The 19,770-nt window shown below is 43.0% G+C and overlaps 1 protein-coding gene across 2 annotated transcripts in view; it reads left to right on the top strand.

Annotated features, from left to right (window-relative positions):
• Positions 1-19,770, top strand: part of ASAP1 (ArfGAP with SH3 domain, ankyrin repeat and PH domain 1) — a 259,462-nt gene that overhangs the window by 115,320 nt on the left and 124,372 nt on the right. The window lies entirely within an intron of this gene.

The raw sequence follows: 19,770 nt of genomic DNA, 5'->3' as shown, positions 1-19,770 counted from the left end.
ACAATGCTTAACACAGGGGTCCCCAACACCTAGGCCGCAGACCAAGCACCGTCTGAGGCCTGTTAGGAACCGGGCCTCACAGCAGGAGGTGAGCGTGGGCCAGTGAGCAAAGCTTCATCTGTGTTTGCAGCCGCTCCCCAGAGCCAGCATCACCACCTCAGCTCCGCCTCAGATCATCAGGCGTTAGCTTCTCATAGGAGCACCGATCCCCGGTGTCAGAAAGGTTGAGGACCTCTGGCTTAGCACATAGTGAGCCGTTAGTAAATTCCTGAATGAAATGGAATGTATTTGTGCGTGGACAGCTAAAATACAATTCAAGAATATAGTTATTACAGTAAAAAAAAAAAAAAGTGGTGTGGTGGGTTACTCTAGTTTTCCAGTTTTGCAAAGGGAGAGAGCGTACTGGCTGGCATGTCAGAGGTGGTCCTCGCCCAGTTCTCCAAGCCCTGCCTGGTGTCTCAGGACAGTGGAAGGGAAGGGCGTGTCCCACTGCCCCAGGTCACCGGCCTGGGACAGCACTGCCTTTGCTCCCTGGAGGAACAGCCCTGACCAGGTGCTGCGATCACGGGATTGTCGCAGGTCCTGCAGCGTCTCCCACCAGGTGAGACATGGCCGGGGAAGGTGAGCCGCATCGGCTGTTTCATCTCACAACGTAAGAGACCCAGTGTAGTCTCGCTCCCGGGCCGCCATTCCTGGCTTGATTTGCCTTTCGTGAAGCCCAGCCCCTGATACTCTCAAGTCTTATCGTCTTTTCTCCCCATAACTGGGGGTTGCACTCAAGAAATGACATGTGTCTGTCCCTCCGTTTACCTCCACACCATGCCACATCCTGGTCATGGAATCCTCTGCCTTTTCCAGTTGTCATCGTGGTATTTTTCTTCTCGCCAGCTTTTAACAGGGGCTCAAGTTTCAGGTGTCGGTGTCTGCAACACAGATGCGTATCGCAGGAAGTGCGTGTATGGGAATCCTGGGGCTGCCATTTCATCCCTGTGTGACCGTGAACAAGCTGCTCAGCCTCTCCGAACCTCAGTCTCCTTATAGTATATGAAATAATGAATAATGCTTACCTTGCAAGACTGTTAAAAAAATGTTTATGATCTTTATCAGGTTTCCTATGTGCCTAGCTCATCAAAGCCACTCAAAATTAGTTGTTGTTATAAGAAGCATATAGCTTGATGAATAAGCCATAGGCTTTGGAGCAAGGCACTGTTGAACTCGACTCGCTGATCTTGCTACTTAATAACCTGCAGAGGTTAATAATACTTATGGGGTTGCTCTGAGACTTTAAGGAAGTGACAGGGCAGCGTTTCAGTTAGATCCAGTAAGCAGAGGCTCAGACACAGACCAGCTGGCCCACAAAATCTAAAACTGACCTCACAAGCTCTCAGGGACATCCCCTGTTTTGCGTTTCTGTGTTTCCTTCTCCTCACACTCTTGCCTGGCCCGGACTTGCCTCTGCTCTGTGTATCTTTTCTCTGCTGCTTAGTCACAGTTTGTTTCTTCATGAGGACATCTACCCGTGGCCTGTCATGGCCTTTCCTCTATCACCTTGTCTTTTCTCTTTTCTAGTTCTCGTTCCCAGGAGGGTCGGATCTGATTGGCCCAGCTCACCCTTCTTTTCTCCAGCCACATCATGGGTTTCTGGGAAGTCCCTGGGTCAAGCCTCCTTCCCTGGTCCCTTGCTATAAAACCTGGCTCTTTCTTACCTGATCTCTGAGTTGGGGCTTTGTGATCAGCACGCATAATCAGACACTACGTGCCACGTAAGTGGGAGCTATTCATATTCATAAACCTGTTTAAGTATTTTGGGGGATTTTTTTCCTGTGTTTCTATGTTACACAAAAGCAGAAATTCTTGAGGCAAAGGGTTAAGGACAGCTTGGTTCCAGGAACTATTTTTTCTCTCTTGATGCATGGCAGACCTTTGGTTGGAATGTAACAAACTCTGGTACAGTGAGTCAAGACTTCCACTGGTTTGCATTTTTCATTAGCATGTCATTCAAGGAAATCCTGGCTTTGGGGTCATGGAACAGGCCTCTCTGTTTATCTTTCTGCAGAAGTAAAAAATTTGAAGCATTTCATAATTCATCCGAAGATAAACTTATATTTGAGGTCTGTTCTCTTAGAGCATTTGGGGGGAATTTTCAGTACAGCCTATTTTATAAATATTTTCAAAATTTTGTGATAGCCTTTATCCCAACATAGATCATGGAAAGTGAGGGGTTCTTTCAGTCTAAATATTAGTTAAAAGACATTTGAGAAACTGGAAATTCCAACTGACATTCAATGACTATGTTCTTCATACTTAATAAAGAATTATTTTTCTTCCCAAGTATTTACTGAAAAGGACAGTGAATAAACCTTCTGTAACCTATCTAAAATCTCAAATGCGTCCTTTTTTTTTTTTTTTTTTTAAGTAGCACTGTAAACCTGAAGACTATAAAGTAGATTTTTTTCTCAATGTTGGTGTTAGCTAATGAGAAAAGTATGCATAGTTTATATCGTCTGTCTAGCTGTTACTTTTCTTTTTGGAGCATACAGTCTTTTTTTCAGTAACCGTAAAGTTTGTTTGTTTGTTTTATATCTGTTAGGCATATTTATTTATTCTGCAAGTATTTATTGTGTACAGTGTGTAAGAATTGGGATAGTTGCCGGGGGTCAGCTATCAGTAGTTATGGAACTAAGAACAAAAACTTAAGAGAATGAGGGAAGGACAGAGATGGATCCCTTGACTATAATTCTGTCCCCTCAAGAATCTCCCTACCCAAAGTCCCCTGGCCTCCTCCCCACATACCGTTCGCATGAGCTCTTGAGGTTTTCATTGTTTGTCAGAGATTCTTACTTTCTGTCAACTATTTGGTTGTCTCGGGGTACCCCCTCCACCTGAGGGCCTGCCAGCTTCTCATTTAGAGCAGAGGGGGTATTAGCATCCCACATGCGAGGTCTTCCTGGCAGTGCTTCTCATCATTAGAGATGCCCTGATTTCCCCCAGGCCTTCCCCACCCATCCCTGCCCCGCCCCCATGCTTGCATAGCACCTCATCCCAGGATTCCTCAAGTTTCCCATCACTCTACACCTCTCTTCCTAGCTGTTCTCAAACTCACCTCCTGAGGAAGGGTTGAATTTTAGGGGGTAATGAGGTCATCATGTTAGGTGAAAGTGGCATAAAAGCTGGAATACCCTTGAAAATTGCTTACGAAGGTTCCATGGCTGTGGCGAACACATTTGCTGTCCTCTGTTTTCCTTCCAGCTCACTGTTCATTTGAGCACCGGATAAAGTGGTTGGCTTGCATGTAGGAAGACATTGTAGAGATGCAAATACGTCCCTCCTCCCCTCCTCCCCCTTCCTGTCCCTTATAAGAGACTAAAATGTATGGAAGTCACGTGAGGCAATGTGGCATAGCTAATTAGAGAGCGAGCATGACAAGATAATGACGGTTCATTAGGTTGGATTTTAAGAACAGCATTCTAATTTATGCTAATTTTGCTTGAAAATTTGTATAGTCATAACCAGCCCATGAAAGACCCTTGCTGGGTCAGAGCCCGGCTTGCTTTTGTCTGGTTTTGCCCATCTAGTCCTTAGAAATGAGCCTCAGACTTGAGAGAACAGACAGACCGCGGGAGAGGCCTTGCGTCCGGGGCGACTTCAGTGGCGTCTCACAGGAGAGGTCTGGCAGGGGTTTAAAGCGAATGTTAAGCACTTAAGCAGCCACTTTGAGGTTTTCTTTCCATAGCAGTAACTCGTGAGAAATTACTTCAGTTATTAGCCTAAATGAAAGGGGACAAATTTAAAAGGAGTGGAAATAGGAGAATGTTGGAAGCTTGTTGGGAACAAATGAAGACTTTGGGGAAAATCCCAGGGGACAGTTCTCTGATTTTTAGTAATCCCAGGGCATGGAGGAAGAAAATCCAGCCCTTTTTAGTGAGTGAGTCATCACTTTATTTCTCTAAATTACGGGCAGATTGTTATTTCTTAAATTAACTCAGGTCATGAATTCTGTGAACCATCTCTGTGGGGAGGATTCTTTTCTTCTTATCCCCAAAACATTTTTAAAAATTCCATGAGGAAATGGACAGATGCCCTTCTGGAATTTATTTTTGAAATTGTTGGGAGAAAATAGTGAAAATGCTCCTGTACCACTTATCCCAGAATTGAAAAAATTAAACGTGAAGATTGAGACAAGGACATTTGGACGTTTCTTGTTTTTTTTTTTTAAGGACAAAATCAACAAGTCGGTCAACAATCATATTCATACCATGAGAAGCCAAAACCATTGCGTTGGAATAGAAACACTGTGAGGCAGACAGCCATGACTGCATGGTGTTACATTCTCAGAACTAAAGTACATTTATTGAAAACCTACTGTTTACCAAGCACTTGCTGCATCCCTGATCCTCTCATTAGCTCTGTGCAATATTGTGATGAAGGCCATGAATCCGAGGGATGAGGGGGCTTGCCTGTACTCACAGAGCCATTCGGAGCAGAGTCTGAAATCAGACCCAGGTCACCTGGGCTCCAGTGTTCGTCTTGTTATGCAGCATTCACACAAAACAGTTGCAAAGTGGAGAAGGACATGCTCGAGTGCTAAAACGTGTCCGTGGGACTGGAGTGAGGGTGCAGGATGTGAGCATCAGGGAGGTCTGGGAAGGCCGCACGGCTAGAATGACCGTAGAACTTAACCAAAATGGGGCGAGGTAAGGGGTCTCTGTCATTCACTGTGCCGGGATGACGGATGTAAGCGGGGGTTGACCTGGCGAAGCACCTGCGCCTTGTGAGAGAGGAGGTCGAATGGGGGCCGGGGGAGACTGACGACGCCTTTCTCCTCAAGCATCCCACATGCCCTAGTGTCTCCCATCGTGGCTGCAGCCAATACCCAGAACGTGGGTAGAACCCTTTGGAGATCTTGTGACACTGGGGCCAGGCCTGAGTGACTGGCATGGACCTAGTGATGTGGTGGCAATTGAAGAACCTAAAATGGCACCTGGACCTTAGGCCCTGCTTACTGTTACTGGAGAAAAGTGAGTTCAGCTAGACTAAGACATTAAATAGAGAAAGTTGGATTTCTGTATTTTTAGTTTACATCTCCCAAGTTTTAATTAAATGTTTGGAAGCTAATTCAGATATTTACAAGGGATGTTATGTAAGGCATATTTAAAAAAAAAAATTCATGCAAGTTGAATTTAGCCTGTGAGCCACCCATTTGCATTTTCTGGTATAAATTATAACAGATTTTCTGGATTATTCTCATCTAAGTCTGTATTACCCAAAGTGTATTAATGTGGAGAACTATTTCTGACATGTTAGTAGGCACTTCTAAAAAAGGATAGAGGTGGGTAGTGTGCTTTTGAGGCCACATAAGTTTGGGGAATACTGTGTTAAACCAAGTTAAATTTTTAAAACAGAAATCTCGTGGGCTTTTGATATATCAATGATCTTCGAATCTAAAAATGGGTGGAACATTTCCCAAACTTACTGACTAAAGATCCTCTTTTCTCACAGCATTAGTTGGCACAGATTTGGGGAAATACCGACCTGAGTGATTAGTTATCAGATTTAAGGGCAATCTAAATATGCAAAGGCCCTGAAACCCAGAAACTTTACCACATTTCTACCTGTCAGATGAGAACTCATGGAGTGGAATATTCTCTTCATGCTGAGTCCTCCACGGCATGTTGTGTGAAATGTTAGCCAAACTCGATGTGGTTTACTGTGGTTTGACCGAGACTGGGTCTGAACCACTCGGCTGTTCAGGGTGGGCCTCGTCATTGGGTAATGAGGGAGCCGTTTGTTCACTTTTGTGAAGCGGAATCGTTTGGAAGATGTCTGGGTTATCTAGATAGTAAAATGTCACTCGGCATCGTACTAAGTGGCACTGGAGCTGCTAGCATGTGTCTAAAGGGTGGGGTGGAGGGCTCTCCTTGAGAGTGTGACTGACGGTCCCCACACTGGGCTCACCCAGGCTGCCAGGTGCCCACTGCACATCCTACTTCACTGAAGAATGAGCACAGGCATTAGGAAACAGTTCAGTTAGTTTTTATAAAGTTATCGATTATAAGCTGAGCTATTTCTTACAGTACTACAGTGTTTGAAGTGGAATCCACTTCTTAAACCATTACTATCCCTTTAATTTTCCACCCATCAGTATATTAAAGAACCATTCAAATGAAATTTATCCCCTCTTTACAGTATAACTCAATCCACAAAATATAATACAATAAAAGCTTATTTATATATATATATTTTTATACACACACACACACACACACACATATATATTTATCAGGATGTTGAATTTTCTTTATCATTCCTGTCTTCAAGCTATTTTTTTTTTCTTAAATATTTTCTAAAATTTACTACATGCTTCACTTCTAGGCGAATACATTTTGCCTTGGCAAACTGTCCCCAAACGTCACATCGTAGGGAAGCAGCCACGTTTTAAAAAGTTTCGTATCTAGCTACCTAATAAACGTGATTGAGATAATCCATCACGGCCCCTGTGGTCAGGACCTTCTCTGTGTTCCCTGACTCTGGCCTCTGGCTCCCACTGGATATTTGTCAAATGACTGAATCAGTAGAGTGGAGATGGAAGCTTGTTTTTTTTTTTTTTTTCCCCAAGTACTTTGTAACTGCATCCCCGTTTCAAGTAAGCTTGGTGTGGAAAAGTCTGAATGTAGGAGAGTGATTTATAAAAGGACCACAAAGCCTGGCACCTGTTGATGAAAGCATGTCTGGAATGCTAATGTGCATCTTAAGGAAATAAGATTTAATGTCAGAGGTTTATAGAAAATTTAGTTCAGAGATGGTTTTTTTGTTTGTTTTTGGAGGATTTTTGATTTATAGGAAACCTCAACTCATGTTGACAAGGTTTATTTTTATGGAAGTCGCACTCAGTGGAGCATAATATTCTTTTGTGCTTCAAAGCCAGCTCTGGTACCTCATCCCCATTTTCCTCCAGTCAAATCGAGTCCTTAGACCTGGGCCTGTGAGCATTCCCATGCCAATTAGACATTGTCTGAAGTGGCTGTCCCCAGGGAGCTTTACTTGAAAGGGTGCATGTTAAAGACCAGCCATTGTGTGTGTGTGCGCGCGCGCACATGCAGGGCTGGGAGTTGGAGTGAAGGATGGTCCACGTTAGCCATTGCATCCTTTTAAGATACGCACACTTCAAGTTCATCACTATGCTAAATTGCCCTCAACTGTCATTTTCAAGAGGATTGGTGGGTCTTTGTGACATTTCTTGCATGTGACAGCTTTTTAGGAGTCGAAAACTTAAGACCATGTGTCAGTGTTGTGACTTAAGGGCATGTGAATTATTAACATATTAAAATATATCATTAGTACCTGCTGGTGCTTTATAATCGTGTTTAGAAACATACACAACTTAAAATCATTCTTATTCCAAAAACCTGATTATTTGACAGTTGTGCTGAAAAGGTGGTCTTAAAAAGAAATACCTTTATTTACGAAAGTGAAGAAACTGGCCATTAAGTTAATTTTCAGTAGCAAATGCAGAGGAGACAGATGACATGGCAGTGTGATGGAATGCAGTGGAGCCACTGAAGTGTTAATGGCTGTGGCCATGCAGAAGAAATAAGCAGAGGTAAAAATAAGCATAATATTAAATGGAAAAAGCAGACTGCAGATTGCATATAAAACATGCCTTAGTTACATAGAAATAAATCATCATGTACATGAAAAAAGATGGGAAGTCCAGGGGGGAAAAATGTTTTAGAATCACGGAGTTATGGGTAACGTTTAAATTTTTTATTTTTAATTTGCTTAGTTTTATGTTCAAAAACAAAAATTTTCTTGTTTCCTTTTTGCCAGTAAGTCAGGTGTTCTAAGTGCCTTGTGGTAGGAAACACCAGACTTGAGAGAAACATCTACTTTTATTTGCTGTTGGCAATGAAATATCTGTAAGGTCATAGAACAGCTGTGAATAGAATAATTTTTTAAACATTAAATTTTGACTCGGGAGACCTGAATTCTGAGACATTTATTACCCAAGGGGGCTTCAAGAGAGCCCCCTAGTCTCTGAGCCTCATTTCCTTGGAAAGGAACGATTGGTGGGGGAGATTCAGATGCAAAGTAGTAGACGTGAGAAGAAAATGCAAGGTATGTTTGGCTTTGGGATGACGTCAGAGCCGTGTGATCCCGTCCTGTTATTACTTTGATGGCTGTCAGGCTGGTTGCTGCTACTTAAGAAAAACCCATTGGCATTTTTGGCAGCGGCCTTCTAAACACGCGACAGTGGTGTCTTCTCTCTGTGCACAGACAGCAGACAGCTCCTGGGCTGGGTTGTCACGTCTCTGTCTGCGTTTCCCACAGTGCGCTTCGCATTTAAAGGAAGTGAGGTCTAGTGTTCATCAACAGCAGTGGTTTCCAGACTCCCGTGCGTCTCATTCGGAAAACCTTTCTGAGCGTACATTCCGTGTGCGTCTCCATGTATACACACACACACACATAGTCTTCTGTACTAATAGTGTATAATCGTATCATTTAAAAAGACAAAAGCGCTACAGTTTTTCTCCCCACACCACGGTGGGCTGTCTCGTGTTCGCCGTGGAGAGGTTGCTCATCTGCAGAGCTGGTCTGAGTGGATGGGTTTATGTCTGCATCCCCTTCTGTTTTCCTTCTGTAGTAGCACCGCCAGCCTTGTAAAAATGGGCTTTTGCTAACCATATACTTCTTGGGAACCTTAGAAAAATATAAAGAACCTGCACCTGCGAATTGTAGCTGGTGTTTTACGTTTGTTGACAGCTCCCTCTGTTCCAAGCACCATTCTAAGAACTTCATTGACATGGTTACCTCAATCCACGTAACTCGGCGGGGGGGTTGCCGAGGGGGAAACTGAGGAACAGCTAGGTTAAGGACTGGACTAGAGCTAGAATTTGACCCCAGGCGGGTTTGGTTCTAAAAGTCTGTGCTCTGAAGCACCATGTTTACATTCCAGCATCTACTGGGCATGCACACGGTTCTCCATTTTCGATAAAATTGTGGAGGTTAAGTCTAAATGACTGTAAACCATCAATACCGTATTTTGAATCGAGACATTATAGGATCTCAGAGCCGATAGGAAGCTAAAAGGCTGGTAACTAGCTCAGCGGTTCCTGATCTGTTCGCCAGCAAAAACCGTTCTGTTATGTGGTAGGATAAATTCCCGATAAATTTTAACAATCCTCAAAAGATGTGACTCGGGACACCCCTTTTTGGTCTAGGTTTTAATTCCTTTAAGGAAGTCTCATTATGTTACAACATGGAAACGGTGTTTTCATGACTATTTTTTGGTCTTTAAATACCTTGTTGTACCTATAATTATTATTTTCCCAAGAACGGGGCTGAAATGGCTTCAAGATGAAAGAGCCATGGTGCCTGTGGGTGGGTGTGCTATGCCGAACTTTAGAACTACAACAGAAATTAGAGGTTCACAAGGTAATTGCTGTGATTACAGTTTTCTTTTGGGCCAGAGACAGGAGCTCTTGAAACACAATATTCTACTAATTTTTTAAATGTGCAGTTTGCAAGGCAACAAGGAAATTACTGCGAGTAAGCCCCGTTCGTCATTCTCTATGAAAGTCAGCATCTTGTTGGGTCCTAGGAAAATGCAGGCATTAACTATACTACAAGACACTGTTAAAAGGCTTAAAAATTTAATAGTAAATCAACCTTATAATACTGTATAAGGAAATTATTATGAAAAAAACATTTCCTAATCATAACAGCCCTAGCTAGCTACACTTTTAAACATCTGTGTACCTCTCTAAACTTTACGTTTCTAGATAACTTCTCATCTTTATAATATATGTACTTTTGTGTTCTAAATAATACCATTTCATATTATTTTCACATCTTATGTAATAGACCTTCAGTAAATGGCTGTCCTTATCCTAATTGTTGCATATGTAATTTTTAGTGACCATATAATAAGCCCTATTTGTTTTATGTTTTATATTGCCATTTTCCTGTTGTTGGACTTGTTATTTCTAGATTTTTACATTGTAAAACCTGCCAATATGTTTTATATTATTTTCTCTATTACTAAGGCAGTGATGGTAGTTTTGATAGGAATTACCAGGAGCAGGGTTACTGTGTCAAATGGAAGAGCATTTTGTGACTTGAATATAATTTGCCCTTTCTATTATCAGTATGATTGAATTCTTTTTGCATGTTTATTTTCAATATCTTGTGTTAATGTCTTTTGTCCTTATTCTTCTGGATCTCTATAGCAGCAAAATATGAATTCCACACACTAATTATATATTATAGGTGTCAACTTTTTTCTTTTTTGTTGTTGTAATTATGTTTCCCTCTTAGTTCTTTTATCTTGGTTTTGTTAAAAATTGGTTGAAGTTATTTATCTTTTTCCTGATAGTATCTGCTGTTGACATTAGAAAATCATTAGACTTCTTTAACTGTTACACATAATATATTTTCTGAAGCTTTGTTAGATTTTTTTTTTTTAAAATACAGAGTTTCCTATATTGATGACCCAACATTGTTCTGCAGATTGGAGAAAAAATAAAAAGGTATCCTGACTTAATTAATTGTTAACGTTATTTTAATTGAGAATTGCTGGATTATAAAGTTATGCATGTTTCTTTAAAATATCCCAGTCTTTGATATTTGGATGTGCATTGGGTATCCAGAAGAAAGGCATAGTTAGCATATAATGTGTTTTACAAATTTGTTATGGCCTCTTTTTCCCCCCCAGAATATTTTCCAAGATCTCCCAGAAACGGTTTTCTACAGTTCACAGTATAGGAAATGCCACTTTAGTTCATTTCATTGTTTTTTGACAATAAGTCTTTTCAGTGATCAATTTTTTCATGAGAAACAATCTTTCATTTGTAATAATCATCTTCATGCAGATGTGTGGCTGGTGTTTCTTGGTCTCTTTCAGATTACGTCTGTCTTTCTTAATAAAAAACATTACTTAACGATGACCAGATCTGTATAAGCAGCTTTGAGGTTTGTTTTGGAGAATACGCAAGAGGTCTAAAGTTGGCTAACACAGAGACTTCACCAGTGGCCTAGAACTTGTATTCCCTTCCAACTTCTGTCCTCGGAAGCTGGAGAGATGAGCCACCTAATGAAAGTTTAGCATGTCACATACTTGAGCATGATAAGAAGTAGAATAAAACGTGTTTTCTTTTTAACCAGGGAGGCCGTCAGATGTGGTAGAAAACACAGACTTTGGAGTTAGACTTTCCAGGGTGAAAAGCCTGGTTTTGCCATTGACTCGTTTTTTGTCCTGGACACTTGTTCTTATTGAATTTCTTCATCCAAAAAAGACATTATTAGTGCTTTTATATGCTCGATAGAGTCTCTGAATACAAAATCCAAGATGAACTTTTCAAAATCTTTCTTATGGGAGGAGAGAGGATTTAAAAAAGGGACATAGAAGCTGCTGGAATGAGAATCTGAGCCCAAAGCCGTGGATTGCCCTGTTTATTGCATAGAGATTTTAAATGTAAGGCCTTTTCCGAGGACCATTCACCCTTGATGCCAGTTGTGTTATTAAAAAAAAAATTAAAATGTCTTTCATTTGAAAAAATCTAACATGCTAAGAAAGCTGAAGCGGCAGCATAATGTCCCTAGGACTTGAAAATGTTTAATTTTTAGAAAATTAGAGCCAGAAAGATGACAGATTGGTCCAGTCTTCCAGATTTACAGACTAGGGATCCGGGAACCAGAGGTGCCTGAGGGGCAGAGTCAGATTGAGGCTCCTGATGTGACCCCGGTTCTAGCCAGGGTTTTTTCTGTGCACTGTGACCACCTCGTCCTCTTGGTCACAAGCAGTCCTGGAGGTGTGAGGGGGGATTGGGAAGCTGGCTCTACAACTGGGGAAAGGAAGTGCGTACATATGTAGTATCTTAAAAGATTAGTAGCTATACCATTTTTTGGAGCCCAGCAAGGGCTCGAGCCTCTGTGCAGAGGAACGAGCTTCGCCAAGAAGAGTAAGACTCAGCTCAGCCCTCGGAGGCAGGTTAGGTCTCATTATGGAACATATGGAACGGCCGAGCTCCTTTATGATGACAGCTTGGACTTTAAGGGTCTCGAAGGGGACAGGTTCCACTTTCCCTATTCACAGTGCAAGAGGCAGAGTGGTTTAGCATAAAGAGTACTGAATCTGAAAGCGACCCAGGCCTTCCCTTCGCTCATCGTGCTCTCACTGGGACGACGGTTACTTCCCTCTCTGGCCTGCTTCCCATCTGGAGAGTGGGGACAGTACGGGGGTGGCAGGCCCTTCACCCCACGTTCCATCCTTTGCCTGCGGTACATGCCAGACTTCTGTAAGCCTTTGCAGCCTCACAGTGGTTAATTGAGGACAGTGTGTTTCATCCAGGACCTAGGCCTTCACAAGGAAAATAAAATGATTTCCATCATTGACACCTCATAGATGTGACAGATTTTAGAAAGGCAGGGTGAGCCCTGGGAGATTAGAAAATATTTTATATATGTGTCACTCAAGTCAAAAATATATGCTGCTGTATTTACCTTAGCTAGGATGGTGCTGCTTTCAAGTGATAGGAGTAGACAGTTCAGTTTTTAAAGGAAATAGCACGTGAGAAATAAACAGTGTTTTGCGAGGACCAGCCTTGTTCTAGACACCTTTAATTCCAGATGCTTTTAATATAGAGGCAAATCCATCTGACTGATGTTTATTGAGCCCCCGCTCTGGGCCTAGCAGAGTTGGCTGCCCTCAAGATGTGTGCACACTCAGCGGGTAGTTTATGCGAACACGGGGAAGTGGACTTTGCGAGTTGCCGTTTTACGCAGCACCTTTTCTTTGGCTTGGAAAGTTGGTAGGTTGGTGTTTTCTTGCCTGGGTGGGCTGGGTCCTCAGAACCATTCGGGTCATATTGCTAAAGGTGCTATGCTGAGTCTTTGGTGCAGACCGGAACGGTGAAGTCACTTATCAGGTGGGCCCAAATCCTGGTAGTTCAGCATCTGCAGACCTTTGCTGTCTGTGGGTGAAATGCTGCCCCACGCCACCATTCAGCTGTAGAGGGAGCAGAGGACCCAAAATGCTTCTGTTTAAGTCTGTATGAACACAGGAGGACCTGAATCTTCAGGACACTTTTCCTAGTCTAAAACGGCACAGATAAACGGCTTAAAAACCTCTATTTGTGGATGACATGTCAACTTTCCATTTTTTGTCTGTGTTATGCAAATCAAATTTTATTTTAGGTTGATCATTTCCCCTGTGTGGCAGCCTCATTCAGTTCGTATTAATCTTGAAACTAACAAGCGATAGCATCTTTACCTCTTCCTTTCCATCAGCCGCTGCTGCCTCTTGGCAGGTCTGCGCCGCTGCCCTGTGCAGCCTTCCTGCACGTGCTGGTGCTGTGCAGCTGCCACGCAGGACGGTTCTCTGGGCCCCGTACTGCATCCTCACACATTAATCGGGGCTGTGTGTGCTGGGAAAGAAAAGAAGGAGCAGGCCAGGCCCCTTCTGACCTGTTGGAGAGTTTTGAGAAAAAAGATTTCAGCAGAGAGGTCAGCAGTTGCAACAGCTGAGGTGGGAACAAGCTTGATGGGCTCAGAAAAACTGGGGGTGTGGATTAGACATGAGTAGGACAGTGTGGGAACAGAAATCAGAGAGCACAGGGCTGGGGCCCAGAGGGCCTTGCAGGCAGCAGTGAGGACCTGCGCTTTATTCTAATAACAACGAATCTTCGTCCCTCTCCCCCTCCCTCCCGTGTGTTTCTTTTCCTTTCATTTGTTCAGCCAGTTCTTCCTGAGCATCTTCTGTATGAAAAAAGTATTATCATTTAAGAGCTTTTTGTTGGGTGTGGGAAGAGACACAGCTACCTGTGAACACGCAGAAGACACGGGAAAGGGTGGAATGAGGTGGGGAGAGTGGATAAAGCCCCAGACTAGCAAGGGTTACTATTTTAGGAATAACTTCCTTCGTCCGTCTTATCAAAAGCAGTCCCAGGCTTCCCACTTACTCTTCTAGTGGAGGTTTTGTTGTGATTTTGCCACGGCAGGTAGAAGTGGGGGGGACATGCAGCCGGGGAAGCAGAGTTAGATGCACTGTTTGCTTTGCACACTTAGGCCGGCGCCTGGCACCGTTACTGTGCGAATAAGTGAGTGAATGATATGAGAACCCAAAATTGATGATCCTCCGAGCAAATACTCATTTGCATGGTTCGCCCCACCCCTCCTCATTTTTTAGGTGTAAGGGACATTTTTCGTCGTGGTCCTCTCGCACCTTTATTCACAGCGCTCTTCGTTATCACGTCGGATTACTTTCTGGGCTCATTACTGATTCGCATTATAATTACACGCTTCCACATTCTAGTACATGGGGCCTTATGAAGGATAGATAATTTATTGATTTGGCCGTGAAGCTGCACGAGAACTTACATCTCTGTTTCATCCTCAGAAGATGTGAGTTAGGCACCTACCCCCTCCTGTAGCCTGCATGCATTGCCCCCGGCCCCTCCGCCCCTTCCCCACAAGGCAGCACAAATGACTGGTCTGCAAGCTCAAGGCCGAAGCAGTCAGGATCTGAGCCAAAACGAGGCCAAGGCCCCTGCCCTTTCTTCCCCTCTAAAGGAATTACACAAAGGTAAACATTTGCTTTGTAGTGATTATGGGACAAATGCACCTATTCTATTACCATGCAGTTTTGAAATTAACCTCTCTGAGTAGGACTCTAAAGTAGTAAAATGGAAACACTCTCATTTTTTCTTCCACGTGAGTGAAAATTCTTTTCATTGAAGAAATTACTTTGCTAGTAGGAGTACTTGTTTCAGAAATGTTTTGCTGTCACGGCTCCAAGCGTTTCAAAAGTTTTTCTCTTAGAAGCACCCTCAGAGGTGAGGGGAAGGATATGGCAGCGAGCACCTGCTCTGTGCAGGGTTTGGTGCCAGCCGGCTCCAGGTACACTAAGATATTTAATGCCCATCAGCCCTGGAAGGCAGATGTGGTGTCTGTCTGCCTCGGCATATCTCTAAGAAATCCCGTGCTATTATTTTATTGTCATTCACTGCTTCCTTTCTGTATAAGTATGTGCATAAGATTTAGCTTCAAGGACTAATTTAGCTTCAAGGACTATGCTTATTTTCAAAACTCACATGAAAAGATCAGCTTTTCTAACTTGAATATATTGAAAAAGAAGGTGTCATTAGAAAGTCATTCTAAAATAGAACATCTTAATACTAATAGTATTGCCATTGCTTATTTAACTTAAGTATTATATTTCAATACAATGTTTTTAATAAAGTTGTTGGAACAGCTGTTTTAAGGTATAAATCTAACTTAAAACATTTAAGTTCTGTCCTATTAAACAATTTATACATACGTTTACACTTTGGCTATTCAGAACCATTAGGGGAAGAATTACAGAGGGCCACATTTTCTGAGTTCAAAACTTAATTTTATTCAACCATTTTCAAGGCAAGTCTTGTTTTGCATGATTTTCTGTTGTGTGAAACTGAGAATACTGAGAAATTCACTGTCATCCGGTCATTTACCACTTCATTTCATAAGCGTTTTTGAACATCTACCATCTGCTAGGACTGGGGATGGGAGTTCAGCCATGAGCAGGTAACACCCAGGCCCCTGTCTTCATGGAGGTTGCTTTCTTCTGTGGGGGGAGATAAGTACCGTGAAAGTAAACAAGTCACAGACAGGAGCATTCCAGGGCGTGGTCATGCGCAGAGTGTGTTAGAGGGTAACCGTGGGGTGGGGGGACTCAGAGTGTGCTCTGCTCTGGGTTGGCAGTAGAAGGCCTCTTGGCCTTAACCTGAGGCCTTATAAGAAGAAAGAGCCAGCCAGCCATCCAAGACCTTCCACGAGAGTCCTGTTCATGGGAAGACGCAGAGGGACCAGTTGATGCCAGTGCCCCGGGCTGGAGACAGGGTGGCTGGATGCCTCTGAGTCTCTGAGAACGTCTGTGGCACACTCTGCTGGGACACGGGCAGGGGCCACGTTCGGCCTGGAGGGATGCAAAAGGTTCCATGTGCGACCCCAGCGATCTCAGACTCTTAACGGAGTTTTTATCATGACCCGTTTGTGTGACTTTGCTGAACCCTCGGCTCGCCAGCTCTCACATAGCGCTTCCGCCAGCCTGGTTTCTCCCGCGGTCTCCCTCTGGTTTGCGACAGCCTGTGTCTTCTCTGTCTATTCAAATGACCCAGACTTACTGGGAAAAGGCATGAGATAAAAGTCAAGGTTGGAAGTGCTTAACACCCCCAGTCTTTAGTAGTGTAGAGAATGTGAAGTTGCTGGATTCCAAAATTTTAAACGGGGAAGATGTTATTCTGTTATTAGAGATAAGCATAGTCTGCTGGATTTGTTTATTTGTTATTTCATCCTCCTTCCTTCTCTCTGTCTCTCTCTCTCACACACACACACCCTCCTGAGTTCAGCTTCAGATGCGGACAGTTAAAAATGCAGGCAGTTATACCGTTAATGGGTTGAGAGATCTAATAATTTTATAGCCCACGTCATCTGCCACCTTGCTCTTTGCCTCTCTTTAACTTTACGTATACGACATTTCGAAGGCTGTCACTGCCCGTGTTGCTTGCCGAGCAGTGGAGGGAATGCCACTTGGTAGCACGTTCAGACATGTGTTATGTCTGGAGGGAGTCTCGTGTGATGGAGCGACAGTGTCCCTGGGCTCCTTAAACACAGAGCCCTTAAAAGTCCATTTCACTCGGCTTCTTTTTGCCAGTGGCCAAGTAACTAGAGTGTAAAAAGAGAAGTGTCACCCAGACTTAACTGTGATGGCTGTAGCTGTCCAGTGCGAATGTTATTAAATAACTTTTAAAAGTAAGCATGTGAACTTCACACCCTATTGGTTTATAGGTGAGTTGGTAAAAATTCAACATAAATTCCGAGACTTTTCCCGGGGATGGGGAGTGAGGAAGCAGATCGCTAGTCTCACAGAAGTCGCTTTGCCTGTGCCCTCTGGAGTCGCTAACTCTCCGTGTGCGTGGGTGTCGATGCCCACGCGTTAGTTTCCCTTTGAGAAGACCTGTCCCTAAGCTCAACTGATACGTTGTTTTCTTCCAGAAGCAGATCTTTTTTTCCTTCTCAAAAATAATTATATGATACGCTGCAGGGGAAACATGGGTGTGCCTTCTAGAATGGGTAGGTGGCGAGTTGAAGACGCAGATGCTGGTTCTTCTCCAACGTTGTGTGTGATGCTTAGAGAGCTGCTTTACTTCTCTAAAGCCCAGGGTTTTTCATGAGAAGAAAAAAAGATGGCAGTAATGTGTGTAAAAAGTAAACGATGGCTATTATTAAGATTATTTTTTAAATGTCCTTGCCACAAAAGCAAATCATCGAAGGATTCGACCTCTTAAATCTGTGCTTATTTGCACATATTTGCAATACTTTCTCTCCCCTCACGCCCTCCTAGCAACCTAAATGTCCTGTGATCTCTTAACTCGGATTTGTCTCTGAAAATTGGTGACAGTCCCCCACCCCCCCCAGCTTCAGATAAGAGTCTCTTCAGTTTCAAATACCACGGGAGTGCAGCGCTGGGCTGTGGTTACGTCACTTATCAAGACCTGGGCTGGTATATTCCTTCTCTGCCGCACTGGGCAAGTTAAACTTTCTGAGCCTCTGTTTCCTCGTCTATAAAATGAATTTAATAATAGGACTTATTTCAGAGGGTTTTTTGTGAGAATTAAGTGATATGATCTATGTAAATCTCAACACCCTTTATGGTTCATACTAAGCATTCAAAATGTTAATTATCCTTCCTCTTCTCTCTAAAGTACAAATCTCAGATCTTTGAAATAACTCAAACTTTGTCTCTTCCCTGAAACTGTCATATAAAACATTAGTTTCTTAAGTGCAGGATCCCTGGAGTTATGTCAGAGGATTTGAGGTGCTCAGCAGGTGATCATTTTATATAGTTAGAAACACACGGTAATTTTTAGGGTATTTTCTATTAATGGTAAGTGATCCTGGTTTTCTTTATGGTAGCTTTTACAGTGTATTTATATTTTAGCAGGATGCGAATGGATGTAAAGAAAATTAAATAGAGATGCAGGTAGGAAATGGCTGTGACAGAATCCTGCCTTAGACTTGCAGTCTGGGAACTGGTTTTTATCCCACCTTCCCGTTTGATTTGTGATTTGGCAGACATTGGTGTGAAATGTGACTTTAGCACTTTCTGGCTCTGTGGCTTTGGGCAAGTTGGTTTATCTTTACCTCCCTCCCTACACACATTTATTGAAGGACTACCACATTTTCTTATCTGAAAAATGTAGATGCTACTTCAGAGGTTTTATCAAGATGAGATGCAAACAGATAAGATAGTGAAAGCAGACTCTCTTATCTACTTGTACATCTTCTATACCCAACCTGTGTCTGGTGTAGTAAGCGCGAGGTAAACTGGAGTTCTTGGGTTGCAAGTGATAGAATCCCAACTTCAACTAGCTTGGAACCAAAGAAATTTATTGTCTTGTGGACTCAGTCTACAGGGAGGATAGCAGTGACATATACCTTGGGGACAGCTAGAAGCAAGAACTCAGATGCCCAGGGCCCTCTCTTGTCTCTAGTGCTTCCTGTCTCTTCACATCATCCGTCTGGTCAGGTCCTTTTTGCACAGCCGGAAACAGAACCGCTGGCGGTCCCCGGGCTCACCTCACCAAAAAGGGACTGCATGTCGTGATCTCTGTTCCCAAGCCCAGAAATCCTAGGAAGGACCCTGAGCCCAGCACGGGTCAGGTGCCCACTTAGCCAGCCATCGGTGTCCAGAGAACAGAAACCAAAGGAAAGGGCAGCGCCCAGTGGAACCACACGTTTCCAGCGTGAGGAGAGACCGTTTTGCAGAAGGGGAATGCGAGATGCCCACTGCTGTTGCCTTTATCCCTTTCAACTCCCTTCGTGATCTTCGGCGAGGGAAGTACTTACCCTCTTTGGGCTTCAGATTTCTCATCTGAAGTTTTGAGGTTTAGATGATGTAATGGTGGTAGTGTACATATACTGTTTTTAAATTTATATACACAAGTTTATTACTGCTGTTACCGCTCGTGCCCTCCAAATCTTGACACCGTGCGGGGAGACTCCTAGCCTGTGGGTCCTTGACCTTCTTGAGGAAGCAGAGAGGAGCTAAAAGTTTTTTTAAGAAGTTAGATCCGCATGCCATATGTATATCTACATTGATACAACCCTTTTTAAACTTACTTTTGAAGTGTAATGCACATTATGGAAAGAGTACACATCCTAAGTGCACAGTTTGATGAATTTTCACAAACGGAATGCAATTGTGTATCTGTTACCTGGATTAAGAATCGACAATGACAGTCTCCTAGAAGCCCCCTACTTTAACACAAGTAGATTGATGTGTTGATGCATCATGTAAGAAATCAAAAGCATTACCAGCATCATGGGTACCATTTTCCAAGCTGTGCTTTTTTAGTAAACAGAATTTTAAAATACAACTGGCATTAGGTCCTAAAAATTTTTTTTAACGCTAAAAGGGATCCTCAAATTTAAAAGTATCGTGAAAGCTCTTCAGGTCACTCTTACTTGTTAACAAACCCTTAAGTTATTTTCTTTCTGGCTGAAATTACCATTAGGTGGTAAGATGTGTTTTCTTGCTGGGTCCCTATCAATCCCTTCCCAGGTCATCAGGAAGCTTGTCTTAAGATTTCTCAGCTGTCTTGTATTTTCTCTCCTGTGCGTAGCTTAGGATGATAACTGACTCGCAACCACGTTTATCCACTTCACTCAGCACTGAGCTTGGTGGAATGACTCTGCATTTATCCCCAAAACAAAACTACTCATATCCTGCCTTTT

Source organism: Pteropus alecto, unplaced genomic scaffold (assembly GCF_000325575.1).
Source record: "Pteropus alecto unplaced genomic scaffold, ASM32557v1 scaffold105, whole genome shotgun sequence".
NCBI classification, from domain to species: Eukaryota; Metazoa; Chordata; class Mammalia; order Chiroptera; family Pteropodidae; genus Pteropus; species Pteropus alecto.
The sequence above is the reverse complement of the archived record's forward strand: the minus strand, read 5'-3'. Positions and strand labels throughout refer to the sequence as shown.